The sequence below is a fragment of the Rhinopithecus roxellana genome, chromosome 7 (assembly GCF_007565055.1).
Source record: "Rhinopithecus roxellana isolate Shanxi Qingling chromosome 7, ASM756505v1, whole genome shotgun sequence".
Lineage (NCBI taxonomy): Eukaryota > Metazoa > Chordata > Mammalia > Primates > Cercopithecidae > Rhinopithecus > Rhinopithecus roxellana.
The window spans coordinates 102,617,646-102,623,227 of NC_044555.1; the positions used below are offsets into that span (position 1 = coordinate 102,617,646).

General features: G+C 41.6%; 1 pseudogene; it reads left to right on the forward strand.

Annotated features, from left to right (window-relative positions):
• The first annotated feature begins 903 nt into the window (after positions 1 to 903).
• LOC104654556 lies at positions 904 to 1,826 on the forward strand (annotated as a pseudogene).
• The last annotated feature ends 3,756 nt before the right edge of the window (positions 1,827 to 5,582 follow it).

Here is a 5,582-nt window from a genome sequence, read left to right on the forward strand (position 1 = left end):
GTTTTGCCTCCCAGGGGACATTTGGCAAGGTCTCAAGATATTTTTGGTCGTCACACTGGGTATGTCACCACTGGTGCTACCAGCAGACACTGAGCCAAAGCCAGGGAGCCTCTGAATATCCTCCAATGCACAGGACAGGGACCAAGAATAAAAAATTATCCTGTCCAAAATGTCAATAGCACAGAGTTTAAGAAACCCTGCTCTGTTATATAACCACAAGTCTAAAAGGTTAGGTTTGGAAACTGCCAGGTGTTGATCCTTCAGGCACTGAACTTCCAGGAGTAGCTGCTCTTTCCCTTTCCCACTTGCCAGAGAGGGGCTGGGCATTGCCATGAAACATCTACAACTTGGGCAGGAATCTATGGAGAGAAAGGTGAGGGGAGATTCCCCCTCTCCAAATTTAATACCAACTTCTAGAGAAAGCATTGCACTTCAACTGTTAAATGCCTTTCTTCTTCTGCAAGATAGTGCCAGGTTTTTTTTTGAAACACAATAGCAACTTATTATCCTAGTAGTTTATAAAATGGACAGTTTTATGTCGTGAAAGTTGATGCATTAGGTTTTGGAGTCTTCCCCTCCTCTGTTTCATGTTCTTCAGTTGTAATCCTTCTTTGAATATTGGAATATTTGCTGTGTCAGCAAAATACTGTAGTGGTGGCTCTGTTCAGAAAAACTGATTGCCTTTCTTTTAATTTAAGGTTAATGAATTCTTAATTTCTTAAGGGTGTGCTTATATATCAGAAACTGGCTCAAAGAGTTGCTTGTTTCTGTCGAGCTGAGTTTCTTAGGGTTCATTTCCAATTAAGCAATGAAAATGCTTGCCAACAGAATGAATTGGTCGGTCTAATCTCTTTTTTTTCCACCCTTGCCTGTTTTTTCCATCTGCACCCAGTTGTCTTCAGCATGGGGGAGCAGAACCACTCTCCCAGGAAGGAGCTTCAGCACAGGACATGTGCAGAGGCTCCAGGAAAGAAAAGCTGGCATCCTAGGCCTATGCCCTTGGGGCCGTTTCCAACTCTATGTCTACTTTTCTGACCTTTCCTATCTATAAGGTTGTGTTCTGGCAACAGATCTATGCCATGGCAGTGTCAGAGGCTGTGAGACAGCTTTGGCACGAAGGTCCTCAATACTTCTATCAGGGAATCTACCCTCCTCTTCTCTCCAAGACGTTGCAAGGGACTCTTCTGTTTGGGACTTAGGATAGCCTGCTGTGCTTTCTCTCTCCTGTTGGGCCACATACCCTGGGACACCACTGGGTTGCAGGTGTCATGTCTGGCCTGGTGGAGGCTGTGGCACTCAGCCCCTTTGAAAGGGTGCAAAATGTACTCCAGGATGGTCGCAAGCAAGCTCGCTTAGCCAGCACCTTCAGCATTCTTGAAGAATTCAATTCTTATGGGCTTTGGGGGCGGCTGTCACGGGGCTACTACCGTGGTTTCTGGCCTGTCCTGGCCAGGAACAGCCTGGGGAGTGCTCTATATTTTTCTTTCAAGGACCCCATCCAGGATGGCCTGGCAGAGCAAGGCCTGCCCCATTGGGTTCCTGCCTTGTTGTCTGGTAGTGTCAATGAAACAATCACCTGCCTAGTTCTGTATCCTCTGATTGTGCTGGTTGGTAATATGCAGTCCCATATTGGATGGCAGAGCATGCCAAGCCTGTGGATCTCTGCCCAGGATGTGTGGAACACTTGGGGCCAAAAGCTACTCCTGATCTACCGTGCAGGCTCCCTGGTCATCCTAAGGTCCAGGGTGACATGGGGCTTCACTACAGCAATCCATGAGTATCTGCAGAGGAAATCACACTCCAGGAAAGAGCTGAAGACTGACTAGCTGCAGAAAGGGTGGCCATGCCATCTTTGTTATTCTAAATCTTCCCTGGTTGGTTCTATATAGCTTACTTTTTTGGCTCAGTTGCCTAATACAGCCATCCTTTAGCATCTGTAAACTCATTGCATGGGAGAAGTTCCCAACTACCAACCTGTTGAGCAAGGACAAAGCCCAACAGGATTCCTTAGTCAAAAAGAAACGTTCGCCCCAGTCTCTCCACAGCTTCAGTAGCCTCAGAGCCAGGAGGCCTTTAAATAACGTGTAACACAGATTAAGTGTCATTCATTTAAGGAATTCCTTGGCAATAAGCGGAAACTTAAAAGATGACCTTACTTAGGTACTTTGAGCTCTGGGACCCCTCTAGGTGTCCTCCAGACCAAATTGAGTGGAACTCCAATTTCAAAGAACTATGCTTTACTTTTAGGATGGGAATTCCATAAAACTTCTCAGATGGCTACATTTTCATGATATCGTTCACTGCCTCTACCACCACCTCTCACTTCTCAAGGCTGTGGGTCCTACTTTCAGGGTAGCAGCTGTGACTGGAAATCCCAAATTAGGCTTGCGTGAACTCATCAGGTACCACAAGAACTAGTGGGGCTGGAGATGGGAGTGCGAAGAAGTGTGGCCCATGGATGGAAAGGATAAAACTTCGAAAGAAGAGATTTAATTACATGCAAAATAGAAACATTTGCTATAGTCTGCTTGGTGTTATTTGCTAGGACATTTCTGACAGCAAGGTGATAACATTGCCTAGAAACCATTTGAGTTTCCCTAAGAAACCTGAAAGTGAAGTGACCATATCTCTTCACAGATAATTGCATATTTTGTTGATGTGGTAAATGTAGTTAGTATGACATAAAGATCAGAAATCTTAGCCTGTCATTCACAGCCTTTCAAAATATGGTCCTCATATAACTTTCAACATATTGTCACTCCACTTACATAAACCCCAAACACTAGCCATAATGAACTCATGTTCTCTCCCCAGACATTCCATGAACTTTCCCATGGCCATACTTTGGCCCACACTATTCTTTCCACATGCAGTGCCCCTTCTTCACATGCCAGTCTACCAAAATCCTTCCAGCTCCTCAAAGACCAGTTCAGAGGTCACCTTCTCTATGGAGCCTCTTGATTTCCCCCAACTGAATGCGACATTAGTCTCTGTGATGCCCCTTTCTAACAGCACTTCATACATGGTACTGATTCTATTATGTCACTAATCTCATGTGACTCTGTTCTTGTATTCTTCAATACCTCCTACTAGACCATAGAACTTATTAAAAGCAGGGATTCTTGTATGCATTTTTAAATCTTCAATTGTGCCTAGGTGCTCAATAACATTGGTCGAATTATTGAATTGATTATCAAGCTGTGATGTGGTATATCCTCTGGGTGCTGTCCCTTGTACACGAAGATAAACTTATTGACTCACTGTCAGCAGGACACATGCCTTTGGGCTGTGTTTTTGTTTTCTTTTAATAGCGGATTTAGTTTTGTGCTAATGATAATGATGCTTCTACTGATGATGATGATAATAATAATAATAATAATAATAAATTACTTTCAACTGGAACATTTGATGAGTTTGTGTTACTGATGGCATGTTTGCTATTAGCACCAGTTCAGGAACTGAAATTTCACAAACAGATTCACAATGTATAACTGTCCTATTTGTTTCAACTCTGGGATTTTGAGGATTTCCAAGATGACATGTGTTATAGTTTCCCCCTACAGATAATTTTGTATTTTTAGTAGAGACGGGGTTTCTCCATATTGGTCAGGCTGGTCTCGAACTCCCAACCTCAGATGATCCACCTGCCTCGGCCTCCCAAAGTGCTGGGATTATAGGCATGAGTCACTGCGCCCAGCTTCCATATGAAATTCAGAGTAGTTTTTTTCTAATTCTGTGAAGAAAGTCAGTGGTAGCGTGAAGGGAATAGCATTGAACCTATAAATGACTTTGGGCAGTATGGCCATTTTCATGATATTGATTCTTCCTATCCATGAACATGGTGAACATGGAATGTTTTTCCATTTGTTTGTGTCCTCTCTTATTTACTTGAGCAGTGGTTTGTAGTCCTCCTTGAAGAGGTCCTTCACATCCCTTATAAGTTGGATTCCTAGGTATTTTATTATCTTTGTGGCAATTATGAATGGGAGTTTGCTCATGATTTGGCTCTCTGTCTATTATTTGTGTATAAGAATGCTTACGATTTTTGCACATTGATTTTGTATCCTGAGACTTTGCTGAAGTTGCTTATCAGCTTAAGGAGTTTATGGGCTGAGACCATGGGGTTTCTAAATATACAATCATGTCATCTGCAAACAGAGACAATTTGACTTCCTTTCTTCCTATTTGAATACACTTTATTGGTTTCTCTTGCCTGATTGCCCTGGCCAGAACTTGCAATACTATGTTGAATAGGAGTGTTGAGAGAGGGCATCCTTGTCTTGAGCTAGTTTTCAAAGGGAATACTTCCAGCTTTTGTCCATTCAGTATGATATTGGCTGTGGGTTTGTCATAAATAGCTCTCATTATTTTGAGATATGTTCCATCAATTCCTTGTTTATTGAGTGTTTTTAGCATTAATGGGTGTTGAATTTTATCAAAGGCCTTTTCTGCATCTATTGAGATAATCATATGGCTTTTTTCATTAGCTCTGTTTATGTGATGAATTACATTTATTGATTTGCGTGTGTTGAATCAGCCTTGCATCCCAGGGATGAAGCTGACTTGATTGTGGTGGATAAGCATTTTAATGTGGTGCTGGATTCGTTTTGCTAGTATTTTATTGAGGATTTTCACATTGATGTTCACTAAGGATATTGGCCTGAAATTTTCTTTTTTTGTTGTGTCTCTGCCAGGTTTTGGTGTCAGGATGATGCTGGCATCATAAAATGAGTTAGGGAGGAGCTCATCTGTTGCTATTATTTGGAATAGTTTCAGAAGGAATGGTACAAGCTCCTCTTTGTACCTCTGGTAGAACTCGGCTGTGAATCCATCTGGTCTTGAGCTTTTTTTGATTGGTAGCCTATTAATTATTTCCTCAATTTCGGAGCCTGTTATTGGTCTATTCAGGGATTCCACTTCTTCCTGGTTTAGTCTTGGGAGAGTGTAAGTGTCCAGGAAATTATCCATTTCTTCCAGATTTTCTAGTTTATTTGCATAGAGGTATTTATAGTATTCTCTGATGGTAGTTTGTATGTCTGTGGGATCAGTGGTGATCTCCCCTTTATCTTTTTTTATTGTGTCTATTTGATTCTTCTCCCTTTTCTTCTTTACTAGTCTGGCTAGAGGTCTATCTGTTTTGTTAATTTTTTTGAAGAACCAGCTCCTGGATTCATGGATTTTTTGAAGGATTTTTTGTGTCTCTATCGCCTTCAGTTCTGCTCTGATCTTAGTTATTTCTTGTCTTCTGCTAGCTTTTGAATTTGTTTGTTCTTGCTTCTCTAGTTCTTTTAATTATGATGTTAAGGTGTCGATTTTAGATCTTTCCTGCTGTCTCCTGTGGGCATTTAGTGCTATAAATTTCCCTCTACACACCGGTTTAGCTGTGTCCCAGAGATTGTGGTACTTTTTATCTTTGTTCTCATTGGTTTCAGAGAAGTTATTTATTTCTGCCTTAATTTCATTATTTACACAGCAGTCATTCAGGAGCATGTTGTTTAGTTTCCATGTAGTTGTGCGGTTTTGAGTGAGTTTCTTAATCCTGAGTTCTAATTTGATTGTACTGTGGTCTGAGAGACTGTTCG